Source organism: Panulirus ornatus, chromosome 15 (genome assembly GCF_036320965.1).
Source record: "Panulirus ornatus isolate Po-2019 chromosome 15, ASM3632096v1, whole genome shotgun sequence".
NCBI lineage: Eukaryota > Metazoa > Arthropoda > Malacostraca > Decapoda > Palinuridae > Panulirus > Panulirus ornatus.
The window spans coordinates 47,000,492-47,016,979 of record NC_092238.1 but is presented as its reverse complement, the minus strand read 5'-3'; positions in this window follow the sequence as shown (position 1 = coordinate 47,016,979).

Genomic DNA, 16,488 nt, shown 5'->3' with positions numbered 1-16,488 from the left:
CCGACACATATATCCTCTTGGTCAATCTTTCCTCACTCATTCTCTCCATGTGCCCAAACCATTTCAAAACACCCTCTTCTGCTCTCTCAATCACGCTCTTTTTATTTCCACACATCTCCCTTACCCTTACGTTACTTACTCGATCAAACCACCTCACACCACACATTGTCCTCAACATCTCATTTCAAGCACATCCATCCTCCTGCGCATAACGCTATCCATAGCCCACGCCTCGCAACCATACAACATTGTTGGAACCACTATTCCTTCAAACATACCTATTTTTGCTTTCCGAGATAATGTTCTCGACTTCCACACATTCTTCAAGGCTCCTAGGATTTTCGCCCCCTCCCCCACCCTATGATCCATTTCCGCTTCCATGGTTCCATCCGCTGCCAGATCCACTCCCAGATATCTAAAACACTTTACTTCCTCCAGTTTTTCTCCATTCAAACTTACCTCCCAATTGACTTAACCCTCAACACTACTGTACCTAATTAAATTGCTCTTATTCACATTTACTCTTAACTTTCTTCTTTCACACACTTTACCAAACTCAGTCACCAGCTTCTGCAGTTTCTCACATGAATCAGCCACCAGCGCTGTATCATCAGCGAACAACAACTGACTCACTTCCCAAGCTCTCTCATCCACAACAGACTTCATACTTGCCCCTCTTTCCAAAACTCTTGCATTCACCTCCCCAACAACCCCATCCATAAACAAATTAAACAACCATGGCGACATCACACACCCCTGCCGCAAACCTAGATTCACTGAGAACCAATCACTTTCCTCTCTTCCTACACGTACACATGCCTTACATCCTCGATAAAAGCTTTTCACTGCTTCTAACAACTTACCTCCCACACCATATATTCTTAATACCTTCCACAGAGCATCTCTATCAACTCTATCATATGCCTTCTCCAGATCCATAAATGCTACATACAAATCCATTTGCTTTTCTAAGTATTTCTCACATACATTCTTCAAAGCAAACACCTGATCCACACATCCTCTACCACCTCTGAAACCACACTGCTCTTCCCCAATCTGATGCTCTGTACATGCCTTCACCCTCTCAATCAATACCCTCCCATATAATATACCAGGAATACTCAACAAACTTATACCTCTGTAATTTGAGCACTCACTCTTATCCCCTTTCCCTTTGTACAAAGGCACTATGCACGCATTCCGTCAATCTTCAGGAACCTCACCATGAGTCATACATACATTAAATAACCTTACCAACTAGTCAATAATACAGTCACCCCCTTTTTTAATAAATTCCACTGCAATACCATCCAAACCTGCTGCCTTGCCGGCTTTCATGTTCCGCAAAGCTTTTACTACCTCTTCTCTGTTTACCAAATCATTTTCCCTAACCCTCTCACTTTCCTCACCACCTCGACCAAAACACTCTATATCTGCCACTCTATCATCAAACACATTCAACAAACCCTCAAAATACTCACTCCATCTCCTTCTCACATCACCACTACTTGTTATCACCTCCCCATTTGCGCCCTTCACTGAAGTTCCCGTTTGCTCCCTTGTCTTACGCACTTTATTTACCTCCTTCCAGGGCATCTTTTTATTCTCCCCAAAATTTAATGATAATCTCTCACCCCAACTCTCATTTGCCCTCTTTTTCACCTCTTGCACCTTTCTCTTGACCTCCTGTATCTTTCTTTTTTACATCTCCCACTCAATTGCATTTTTTCCCTGCAAGAATTGTCCAAATGCCTCTCTCTTCTCTTTCACTAATAATCTTACTTCTTCATCCCACCACTCACTACCCTTTCTAATCAACCCACCTCCCACTCTTCTTCATGCCACAAGCATCTTTTGCACAATCCAGCACTGATTCCCTATATACATCCCATTTCTCCCCCACTCCCCTTACTTCCATTGTTCTAACCTTTTTCCATTCTGTACTCAGTCTCTTCTGGTACTTCCTTTTTTTTTTTTTTTTTTTTTCCAAAAGAAGGAACAGAGAAGAGGGCCAGGTGAGGATATTCCCTCAAAGGCCCAGTCCTCTGTTCTTAACGCTACCTCGCTATCGCGGGAAATAGCGAATAGTATGAAAAAAAAAAAAAAAAAATATATATATATATATATATATATATATATATATATATATATATATATATATATATATTTCATTGTATACATACATATACATACACAGACAATTACATATATACACATGTACATATTCGTACTTGCTGCCCTCAAATATTACAGTCACCACCCCGCCACACATGAAATGGCACCTTCCCCTCCCAACGCACGCGCGAGAGGTAGCCCTAGAAAAAGACAACAAAGGCCACATTCATTCACACTCAATCTATAGCTGCCATATGTAATGCACCAAAACCAAAGCTCCTTTTCCACATCCAGGCCCCACAAAACTTTCCATGGTTTAACCCAGACACTTCACATGGCCTGGTTCAATCCATTGACAGCACGTCGACCCCGGTATACCACATCGTTCCAATTCATTCTATTCCTTGAACGCCTTTAACCCTCCTGTATGTTCAGACACTGATCGCTCAAATTTTTTTTAACTCCATCCTTCCACCTCAAGTTTGGTCTCCCACTTCTCGTTCCCTCCACCTCTGACATATATATCTTCTCTCTTAATCTTTCCTCACTCATTTTCTCCATGTCACCAAACCATTTCAATACACCCTCTGCTGCTCTCTCAACCATACTCTTTTTATTACCACACATCTCTCTAACCTTTTCATTATTTATTCGATCAAACCATCTCACACCATACAATGTCCTCAATCATCTGATTTCCAACACAACCACCCTTCTCCGCACAACCATATTTATAGCCCACGCCTCGCAACCATGTAACATTGTTGGAACCACTATTCCTTCAAATATACCCATTTTCCTTTCCGAGATAATGCTCTCGCCTTCCACACATTCTTCAATGTTTCCAGAACCTTCGCCCCCTACACTACCCTGTGACTCACTTCCAATTCCATGGTTCCATCCGCTGCTAAATTCACTCCCAGACAGCTAAAATACATCACGTCCTCAAGTTTTTCTCCATTCAAATTCACCTCCCAGTTGACTTGTCCTCAACCCTACTTTACCTAACAACCTTGCTCTTATTCACATATACTCTCAGATTATCTCTTTCACACACTTTACCACACTCAATCACCAGCTTCTGCAGTTTCCCACCTGAATCAGCTATCAGCGATGTATCATCAGGGAACAACAACTGACTCACTTCCCAAGCCCTCTCAGCCACAACAGACGCAAACTTGCCCCTCTTTCCAAAACTCTTGCATTCACCTCCCTAACAACCACATCCATAAACAAATTAAACAACCATGGAGACATCACGCACCCCTGCCGGAAACCGACATTCACTGAAAACCAATCACTTCTCTCTTCCTACTCGTACACATGCCCTATTTCCTCGATAAAGCCCTTTTACTGCTTCTTACAACTTGGCTACCACACCATATATTTTCAAAACTTGCCACAGAGCATCTCTATCAAGTCTATCATATGCCTTCTCCAGATCCATAAATGATACATACAAATCCATTTGCTTTTCTAAGTATTTCCCACATACATTCTTCAAAACAAACACCTGATCCACATTTTGTCTACCGCTTCTGAAACCATACTGCTCCTCCCCAATCTGATGGTCTGTACATGCTTTCACCCTCTCATCCAATACCCTCCCATATACTTTCCCAGGAATACTCAACAAACTTATACCCTTGTAATTTGAGCACTCGCTTTTATCCCCTTTCCTTTGTACAATGGCACTTTGCATGCATTCTACCAATCCTCAGGCACCTCACCATGAGTCATACATACATTAAACATCCTTACCAATCAGTCAACAACACACTCACCCCCTTTTTTAATAAATTCCAATGCAATACCATCCAAACCCGCTGCCCTCCCTCCTTTCATTTTCAACAAAGCTTTTAGTACCTCTTCTCTGTTTACCAAATAATTCCCCCCAACCCTTTCACTTCGCAGACCACCTCAACCAACACATCTTATATCTGCCACTCTATCACCTAACACATTCAACAAACCTTCAAAATAATCACTCCATCCCCTCCTAACATCACTACTACTTGTTATCACCTCCCCATTAGCTCCCTTCACCGATGTTCCGATTTGCTCTCTTGTCTTACACACTTTATTTACCTCCTTCAAAAATATCCTTTTATTCTCCCTAAAACTTTATGATTCTCTCTCACCCCACTCTCATTTGCCCTCTTTTTCACCTTTTGCACCTTTCTCTTGACCTCCTGCCTCTTTCTCTTAAACATCACCTGCAAAAATCGTCCAAATGCCTCTCTCTTCTCTTTCACTAATAATCTTACTTCTTTATCCCACGACTCACTTCTCTCTCTAATCTGCCCACCTCCCACGCTTCTCGTGCCACAATTATCTTTTGCAAAACCCATTACTGCTTCCCTAAATAAATTCCATTCCTTCCCCACTCCCGTAACGTCATTTACTCTCACCTTTTTTCATTCTGCACCCAGTCTCACCTGGTACTTCCTCCCACAAGTATCCTTCCCAAGCTCACTTCCTCTCACCACTCTCTTCATACCAACTCTCTCTTTTCTTTTCGGAAAACCACTACAAATTCTCACCTTCACCTGCACAAGATAATGATCAAACATCTCTGCAGCTACTCCTCTCAGCATATCAACATCCAAAAGTCTCTCTTTCACGCGACTATCAATTAACAGGTAATCCATTAACGCTCTCTGGCCATCTCTCCTACTTACATACGAATACCTATGCATATCTCTCCTTTTAAACCAGGTATTCCCAATCATCAGCCCTTTTTCAGCACACAAATCTACAATCTCTTCACCATTCCCGTTTACAACACTAAACACTCCATGTGCACCAACTATTCCCAAAACTGTCACATTGCTAACCTTTGCATACAAATCGCTCATCACGACAACCCGGTCTCGTAAATCAAAACTACTTACACCCTCACTCAGCTGCTCCCAAAACACTTGCCTCTCATGATCTTTCTTCTCATGCCTAGGTGCATATGCACCAAGAATCACCCATATCTCTCCGTCCACTTTCAGTTTTATCCATATCAATCTAGAGTTTACTTTCTTACACTCCATCACACACACCCACCACTCCTGTTTCAGAAGTAGTGCTACTCCTTCCCTTACGCTTCTCCTCTCATCAACCCCTGACTTTACTCCCAAAACATTTCCAAACCACTCTTCCCCTTTACCCTTGACTTTCGTTTCAATCAGAGCCAAAGCATCCAGGTTCCTCTCCTCAAACATACTTCCTATCTGTCCTTTTTTCCCATCTTGGCTACATCCACACACATTTAGACACCCCAATCTAAGCCTTCAAGTAGGATGAGCACTCCCCGCGTGAAATTTAAATACAAGAAATTTAAATACAAGGGGAGAGTGTTCTACCCCCCGCTCCTGTCCCCTTTACTCGCCTTCTACGACACGTGAGGAATGCGTAGGAAGTATTCTTTCTCCCGTATACTCAGATATATGTGTATATATATATATATATATATATATATATATATTTATTTATTAATTTATTTTGCTTTGTCGCTGTCTCCCGCGTTTGCGAGGTAGCGCAAGGAAACAGACGAAAGAAATGGCACAACCCACCCCATACACATTTATATACATGCACGTCCACACACGAAAATATACATACCCATACATCTCAATATACACATATATATACACACACAGACACATACACATATACACATGCACACAATTCACACTGTCTGCCTTCATTCATTTCCATCGCCACCTCGCCACTCATGGAATAACATCCCACTCCCCCCTCATGTGTGCGAGGTAGCGCTGGGAAAAGACAACGAAGACCCCATTCGTTCACACTCAGTATCTAGCTGTCATGCAATAATGCCCGAAACCACAGCTCCCTTTCCACATCCAGGACCTACAGAACTTTCCATGGTTTACCCCAGACGCTTCACATGCCCTGATTCAATCCATTCACAGCACGTCGATCCCGGTATACCAAATCCAATTCACTCTATACCTTGCCCGCCTTTCACCCTCCTGAATCTTCAGGCCCCGATCACTCAAAATCTTTTTCACTCCATCTTTCCACCTCCAATTTGGTCTCCCACTTCTCCTGGTTCCCTCCACCTGCGACACATATATCCTCTTGGTCAATCTTTCCTCACTCATTCTCTCCATGTGCCCAAACCGTTTCAAAACACCCTCTTCTGCTCTCTCAACCACAATCTTTTTATTTCCACACATCTCTCTTACCCTTAAATTACTTACTCGATCAAACCACCTCACACCACATATTGTCCTCAAACATCTCATTTCCAGCACATCCACACTCCTGCGCACAACTCTATCCATAGCCCACGCCTCGCAACCATACAACATTGTTGGAACCACTATTCCTTCAACCATAGCCATTTTTGCTTTCGGAGATAATGTTGTCGACTTCCACACATTCTTCAAGGCTCACAGGATATTCGCCCTCTCCATCACCCTATGATTTACTTCCGCTTCCATGGTTCCATCCGCTGCCAGATCCACTAAAAGATATCTAACACACTTTATTTCCTCTAGTTTCTCTCCATTCAAACTTATCTCCCAATTGACTTGATCCTCAACCCTACTGTACCTAATCACCTTGCTCTTATTAACATTTACCCTTAACTTTCTTCTTTCAGACGCTTTACCAAACTCGGTCACCAGCTTCTGCAGTTCCTCACATGAATCAGCCACCAGTGCTGTATCATAAGCGAACAACAACTGACTCACTTCCCAAGCTCTCTCATCCCCAAAAGACTTCATGCTTGCCCCTGTTTCCAATACTCTTGTATTCACCTCCCTAACAACCCATCCATAAACAAATTAAACAACCATGGAGAAATCACACACTCCTGCCGAAAACCTACATTCACTGAGAACCAATCACTTTCCTCTCTTCCTACACGTACACATGCCTTACATCCTCGATGACAACTTTTCACATCTTCTAACAAATAGCCTCCCACACTATATATTCTTAGTACTTCCACAGAGCATCTCTATCAACTCTATCATATGCCTTCTCTAGATCCATAAATGCTACATACAAATCCATTTGCTTTTCTAAGTATTTCTCACATACATTCTTCAAAGCAAACACCTGATCCACACATCCTCTACCACTTCTGAAACCATTCTGCTCTTCCCCAATCTGATGCTCTGTACATGCCTTCACCCTCTCAATCAATACCCTCTCACATAATTTACCAGGAATACTCAACAAACTTATACCTCTGTAATTTGAGCACTCACTCTTATCCCCTTTGCCTTTGTACAATGGCACTATGCACGCATTCCGCCAATCCTCAGGCGCCTCACCATGAATCATACATACTTTAAATACATACGTATGTACACACACATATATATTTTTTTTTTTTCATACTTTGTCGCTGTCTCCCGCGTTTGCGAGGTAGCGCAAGGAAACAGACGAAAGAAATGGCCCAACCCCCCCCCCCCCCATACACATGTATATACATACGTCCACACACGCAAATATACATACCTACACAGCTTTCCATGGTATACCCCAGACGCTTCACATGCCTTGATTCAATCCACTGACAGCACGTCAACCTCGGTATACCACATCGCTCCAATTCACTCTATTCCTTGCCCTCCTTTCACCCTCCTGCATGTTCAGGCCCCGATCAAACAAAATCTTTTTCACTCCATCTTTCCACCTCCAATTTGGTCTCCCTCTTCTCCTCGTTCCCTCCACCTCCGACACATATATCCTCTTGGTCAATCTTTCCTCACTCATTCTCTCCATGTGCCCAAACCATTTCAAAACACCCTCTTCTGCTCTCTCAACCACGCTCTTTTTATTTCCACACATCTCTCTTACCCTTACGTTACTCACTCGATCAAACCATCTCACACCACACATTGTCCTCAAACATCTCATTTCCAGCACATCCATCCTCCTGCGCACAACTCTATCCATAGCCCACGCCTCGCAACCATACAACATTGTTGGAACCACTATTCCTTCAAACATACCCATTTTTGCTTTCCGAGATAATGTTCTCGACTTCCACACATTCTTCAAGGCTCCCAGAATTTTCGCCCGCTCCCCCACCCTATGATCCACTTCCGCTTCCATGGCTCCATCCGCTGCCAGATCCACTCCTAGATATCTAAAACACTTCACTTCCTCCAGTTTTTCTCCATTCAAGCTCACCTCCCAATTGACTTGACCCTCAACCCTACTGTACCTAATAACCTTGCTCTTATTCAAATTTACTCTTAACTTTCTTCTTCCACACACTTTACCAAACTCAGTCACCAGCTTCTGCAGTTTCTCACATGAATCAGCCACCAGTGCTGTATCATCAGCGAACAGCAACTGACTCACTTCCCAAGCTCTCTCATCCCCAACAGACTTCATACTTGCCCCTCTCTCCAAAACTCTTGCATTTACCTCCCTAACAACCCCATCCATAAACAAGTTAAACAACCATGGAGACATTACACACCCCTGCCGCAAACCTACATTCACTGAGAACCAATCACTTTCCTCTCTTCCTACACGTACACATGCCTTACATCCTCGATAAAAACTTTTCACTGCTTCTAACAACTTTCCTCCCACACCATATATTCTTAATACCTTCCACAGAGCATCTCTATCAATATATATATATATATATATATATATATATATATATATATATATATATATATATATATATATATATATATATATATATATATATATATTATCTTATTTTATTATACTTTGTCGCTGTCTCCCACGTTGGCGAGGTAGCGCAAGGAAACAGAAGAAAGAATGGCTCAACCCACCCATATACACATGTATATTCATACACGTCCACACACGCACATATACATACCTATACATTTCAACGTACACATACATATACATACACAGACATATATATATATCTATTTATTTATTTTGCTTTGTCGCTGTCTCCCGCGTTAGAGAGGTAGCGCAAGGAAACAGACGAAAGAATGGCCCAACCCACCCACATACACAGGTATATACATACACGTCCACACACGCAAATATACATACCTATACATCTCAATGTACACATATATATACACACACAGACATACATATATACACATGTACATAATTCATACTGTCTGCCTTTATTTATTCCCAACGCCACCTCGCCACACATGGAATAACAACCCCCTCCCCCCTCATGTGTGCGAGGTAGCACTAGGAAAAGAGAACAAAGGCCCCATTCGTTCACACTCAGTCTCTAGCTGTCATGTAATAATGCACCGAAACCACAGCTCCCCCTCCACATCCAGGCCCCACACAACCTTCCATGGTTATATATATATATATATATATATATATATATATATATATATATATATATATATATATATATATATATATATATATATATATATATATATATATCGACGGTATGTATCCCGTGGTGAAGGTGACCTAACCTCACCTAACCTAACCTAACCTCACCACGGGATACATACCGTCGATCACCATCCCCAGCAGAAGACAGAAGATACTACACCTACTGAGGGTTTGGACACGCATATGATTTAGAGATTCTGTATGCTACATAGAGGATAATTTCGTGTTCAGCATCTGACCATCTACAACTTAGTTTATTATACACATAGGTATTATTTATATAATGTATTGTTTAATTTAGTTTGAAATTACTGTGTTGTTTAAGAGTACAAAATAGATCTTTGTACCATGTACCAGTCTTGAGATTTTGATATCCATGTAAATATACTAAAAAAAAAAAAAAAAATGTTATTGGAAAGAAATAGGATGATGGTGAGGCTACCAATAACACAATAACAGGTACTGTGATACAGAAGAAATGCTCTGCACTTGTGCTACACGTGAGACATGGATCGAGTTCAGCATTCAGACAGATTTATAGTTCACTTGGGTGTCCATAGAGCTGGTCTGTATGGTCCTGGAAAATATCCTTCTTGCTGTAAGGATGCCACCCCACAAATGTGGGAAATTGTGTGTATATATATGTATATATATATATATATATATATATATATATATATATATATATATATATATATATATATATATATATATATATATATATATATATATATATATATATATATATATATATATATATATATATATGGGAGCGGGGGGCTGGAAATCCTCCCCTCTCATTTTTTTTTTAAATTTTCCAAAAGAAGGAACAGAGAAGGGGGCCATATGAGGATATTCCCTCAAAGGCCCAGTCCTCTGTTCTTAACGCTACCTCGCTAATGCGGGAAATGGCGAATAGTATAAAAAAAAAAAAAAAATATATTTATATATATATATATATATATATATATATATATATATATATATATATATATATATATATATATATATATATATATATATATATATATATATATATATATATATACATATATATATATATATATATATATATATATATATATATATATATATATATATCACTCCAGTAACACAACTATAAACATTTACTTCCCCTTTAAAAAAGTTCTGGGGAAGTCTGTCTCGATACACTGCGGGACACTCTACCACCTGGCGAGGTTTGTGTTGCAATGGTTCTTGATTTACAAACGTAGTAGCATCACTGGTGGGCCAAGGTAGTTCCGTTGGCGAAGAGGAGCTCATGAAACATGTCGGAAAGCATGCTACTGCAGGCATGAGTGAAGGCTGATGCAAACTGGTATCGCTCTGAATGATATGATGGGAACGAGATGATCCTCTGACTCACGTCCTAGAGATCCTACACCATGAGTGTCCTCCTGTCCTCTCTCGCCTGCTTCACCCTTCAAGTCTGGCCGTCGACCATGCCGTCTTCTACGTTGCTACGTTCAAAGTTCACATGGGGCTCAACTTCCCGTGGTTCTTACTGCGACGGGAGGCCCATCTATATATACACATATATATATATATATATATATACATATATATACATATATATATATATATATATAAATATATATATATATATATATATATATATATATATATATATATATATATATGGGGTGGATAGGTGGGCTATGGATAGAGATGTGCGCAGGAGGATGGATGTGCTGGAAATGAGATGTTTGAGGACAATGTGTGGTGTGAGGTGGTTTGATCGAGTAAGTAACGTAAGGGTAAGAGAGATGTGTGGAAATAAAAAGAGCGTGGTCGAGAGAGCAGAAGAGGGTGTTTTGAAATGGTTTGGGCACATGGAGAGAATGAGTGAGGAAAGATTGACCAAGAGGATATATGTGTCGGAGGTGGAGGGAACGAGGAGAAGAGGGAGACCAAATTGGAGGTGGAAAGATGGAGTGAAAAAGATTTTGTGTGATCGGGGCCTGAACATGCAGGAGGGTGAAAGGAGGGCAAGAAATAGAGTGAATTGGAGTCATGTGGTATACAGGGGTTGACGTGCTGTCAGTGGATTGAAGCAAGGCATGTGAAGCGTCTGGGGTAAACCATGGAAAGCTGTGTAGGTATGTATATTTGCGTGTCTGGACGTGTGTATGTACATGTGTATGGGGGGGGGGGGGTTGGGCCATTTCTTTCGTCTGTTTCCTTGCGCTACCTCGCAAACGCGGGAGACAGCGACAAAGTATAAAAAAAAAAAAAAAAAAAAAAAAAAAAATATATATATATATATATATATATATATATATATATATATATATATATATATATATATATATATATATATATATATATATATATATATATATATATATATATATATATATATATATATATATATATATATATATATATATATATATATATATATATATATATATATATATATATATATATATATATATGTATATATATATATATATATATATATATATATATATATATATATATATATATATATATATATATATATATATATATATATATATATATATATATATATATATATGTGTGTGTGTGTGTGTGTGTGTGCACACACACACACACACACACTCACACAATCGCTGTTTCCACGTTAGCGAGGTAACGCCAGGAAACAGGCGACGAAAGATATCCACTCATACACATATACGTACATATACACATACATACATACATATATATATACATACACCTGTGTATTCATACTTTCTCACCGTTATCCCCTCCCAACGCCACTCCGCCCTCATCCCAGCTTCTCCCGTTTTGAACACACGTCTCACGGGTCTCCAGTGTGTTGGTGGCAGTACGTACATAACCCCTGCTTGTGGCTACACCAGACGTCACCTTCGGCGAGGCTGCACCACCACAGTACACTCCCATCCAAGAACTTCTCACTTGGAGTCCACCCTTGCCCTGCTACCGATTGTAGCGCAGCTTCGGAGATGAGCGTGTCCCTCTATATGGGATCCAGGGATAACACAAGGGCCCTTTCTAGAAGGAGTGCTTCTCAACCACTGATCTCGCCTTGGCCAAGCTGCGCTAACGAACTTTCTTGGATCATGTTACACTGGTGATATTCCACGGCGCGGGTTCCCACAGGTCCGTCCACTCCACCACAATTAAGTCTTGGTGGCCTCCAGAAATACGGGACACAATGGAAATACAACCGGGAGCCTCCGATGGCACGTACCGGCGTACGCAATTTTGGACTCGGTCACACTTGCGTGCACCCTCACTCTCCAAAGTTTACAGCCAAAGTGATAGCTTTCATACATGGTGCTTTGACAAGAAAATAGTGAAATTGGAAAAAATGTAGCTTAGACATTGAAGCTTATTGATACAGTGGTTAAATTGATGAGAACTACTATTGACGTTTGTGTAAATAAATAATACATTTCCTTTTTCCATAGCCAGAGGTTGAACCATTATGTGACATTCATTTTTTCATTTCATTTCAAGCTAGAAGTTTCAGTTTTCTAAATTGTTTCTTACATTTTTCATATATATATATATATATATATATATATATATATATATATATATATATATATATATATATATATATATATATATGTATGTGTGTGTGTGTGTATATGTGCGTATGTATGTGTATGTGTGTGTATATGTGCGTATGTATGTGTATGTGTGTGTATGTGTATATATATATATATATATATATATATATATATATATATATATATATATATATATATATATATATATATATATATATATATATATATATATATATATATATATATATATATATATTATCCCTGGGGATACGGGGTGAAAGAATACTTCCCACGCATTCCTCGCGTGTCGTAGGAAGCGACTAGAGGGGACGGGAGCGGGGGGCCAGAAATCCTCCCCTCCTTGTATTCTTTTTAACTTTCTAAAATGGGAAACAGAAGAAGGAGTCACGCGGGGAGTGCTCATCCTCCTCGAAGGCTCAGATTGGGGTGCCTAAATGTGTGTGGATGTAACCAAGATGTGAAAAAAGGAGAGATAGGTAGTATGTTTGAGGAAAGGAGCCTGGATGTTCTGGCTCTGAGTGAAACGAAGCTCAAGGGTAAAGGGGAAGAGTGGTTTCGGAATGTCTTGGGAGTAAAGTCAGGGGTTAGTGAGAGGACAAGAGCAAGGGAAGGAGTAGCAGTACTCCTGAAACAGGAGTTGTGGGAGTATGTGATAGAATGTAAGAAAGTAAATTCTCGATTAATATGGGTAAAACTGAAAGTTGATGGAGAGAGATGGGTGATTATTGGTGCATATGGACCTGGGCATGAGAAGAAAGATCATGAGAGGCAAGTGTTTTGGGAGCAGCTGAATGAGTGTGTTAGTGGTTTTGATGCACGAGACCGGGTTATAGTGATGGGTGATTTGAATGCAAAGGTGAGTAATGTGGCAGTTGAGGGAATAATTGGTATACATGGGGTGTTCAGTGTTGTAAATGGAAATGGTGAAGAGCTTGTAGATTTATGTGCTGAAAAAGGACTAATGATTGGGAATACCTGGTTTAAAAAGCGAGATATACATAAGTATACTTATGTAAGTAGGAGAGATGGCCAGAGAGCGTTATTGGATTACGTGTTAATTGACAGGCGCGCGAAAGAGAGACTTTTGGATGTTAATGTGCTGAGAGTTGCAACTGGAGGGATGTCTGATCATTATCTTGTGGAGGCTAAGGTGAAGATTTGTATGGGTTTTCAGAAAAGAAGAGTGAATGTTGGGGTGAAGAGGGTGGTGAGAGTAAGTGAGCTTGGGAAGAAGACTTGTGTGAGGAAGTACCAGGAGAGACTGAGTACAGAATGGAAAAAGGTGAGAACAATGGAAGTAAGGGGAGTGGGGGAGGAATGGAATGTATTTAGGGAATCAGTGATGGATTGCGCAAAAGATGCTTGTGGCATGAGAAGAGTGGGAGGTGGGTTGATTAGAAAGGGTAGTGAGTGGTGGGATGAAGAAGTAAGAGTATTAGTGAAAGAGAAGAGAGAGGCATTTGGACCATTTTTGCAGGGAAAAAATGCAATTGAGTGGGAGATATATAAAAGAAAGAGACAGGAGGTCAAGAGAAAGGTGCAAGAGGTGAAAAAAAGGGCAAATGAGAGTTGGGGTGAGAGAGTGTCATTAAATTTTAGGGAGAATAAAAAGATGTTCTGGAAGGAGGTAAATAAAGTGCGTAAGACAAGGGAGCAAATGGGAACTTCAGTGAAAGGCGCAAATGGGGAGGTGATAACAAGTAGTGGTGATGTGAGAAGGAGATGGAGTGAGTATTTTGAAGGTTTGTTGAATGTGTTTGATGATAGAGTGGCAGATATAGGGTGTTTTGGTCGAGGTGGTGTGCAAAGTGAGAGGGTTAGGGAAAATGATTTGGTAAACAGAGAAGAGGTAGTAAAAGCTTTGCGGAAGATGAAAGCCGGCAAGGCAGCAGGTTTGGATAGGTATTGCAGTGGAATTTATTAAAAAAGATAGTGACTGTATTGTTGACTGGTTGGTAAGGTTATTTAATATATGTATGACTCATGGTGATGTGCCTGAGGATTGACGGAATGCGTGCATAGTGCCATTGTACAAAGGCAAAGGGGATAAGAGTGAGTGCTAAAATTACATAGGTATAAGTTTGTTGAGTATTCCTGGTAAATTATATGGGAGGATATTGACTGAGAGGGTGAAGGCATGTACAGAGCATCAGATTGGGGAAGAGCAGTGTGGTTTCAGAAGTGGTAGAGGATGTGTGGATCAGGTGTTTGCTTTGAAGAATGTATGTGAGAAATACTTAGAAAAGCAAATGGATTTGTATGTAGCATTTATGGATCTGGAGAAGGCATATGATAGAGTTGATAGAGATGCTCTGTGGAAGGTATTAAGAATATATGGTGTGGGAGGCAAGTTGTTAGAAGCAGTGAAAAGTTTTTATCGAGGATGTAAGGCATGTGTACGTGTAGGAAGAGAGGAAAGTGATTGGTTCTCAGTGAATGTAGGTTTGCGGCAGGGGTGTGTGATGTCTCCATGGTTGTTTAATTTGTTTATGGATGGGGTTGTTAGGGAGGTGAATGCAAGAGTTTTGGAAAGAGGGCAAGTATGAAGTCTGTTGGGGATGAGAGAGCTTTGGAAGTGAGTCAGTTGTTGTTCGCTGATGATACAGCGCTGGTGGCTGATTCATGTGAGAAACTGCAGAAGCTGGTGACTGAGTTTGGTAAAGTGTGTGAAAGAATAAAGTTAAGAGTAAATGTGAATAAGAGCAAGGTTATTAGGTACAGTCAGGGTCAAGTCAATTGGGAGGTGAGTTTGAATGGAGAAAAACTGGAGGAAGTGAAGTGTTTTAGATATCTGGGAGTGGATCTGGCAGCGGATGGAACCATGGAAGCGGAAGTGGATCATAGGGTGGGGGAGGGGGCGAAAATTCTGTGAGCCTTGAAGAATGTGTGGAAGTCGAGAACATTATCTCGGAAAGCAAAAATGGGTATGTTTGAAGGAATAGTGGTTCCAACAATGTTTTATGGTTGCGAGGCGTGGGCTATGGATAGAGTTGTGCGCAGGAGGATGGATGTGCTGGAAATGAGATGTTTGAGGACAATGTGTGGTGTGAGGTGGTTTGATCGAGTAAGTAACGTAAGGGTAAGAGAGATGTGTGGAAATAAAAAGAGCGTGGTTGAGAGAGCAGAAGAGGGTGTTTTGAAATGGTTTGGGCACATGGAGAGAATGAGTGAGGAAAGATTGACCAAGAGTATATATGTGTCGGAGGTGGAGGGAACGAGGAGAAGAGGGAGACCAAATTGGAGGTGGAAAGATGGAGTGAAAAAGATTTTGTGTGATCGGGGCCTGAACATGCAGGAGGGTGAAAGGAGGGCAAGGAATAGAGTGAATTGGAGCGGTGTGGTATACCGGGGTTGACGTGCTGTCAGTGGATTGAATCAAAGCATGTGAAGCGTCTGGGGTAAACCATGGAAAGCTGTGTAGGTATGTATATTTGCGTGTGTGGACGTATGTATATACATG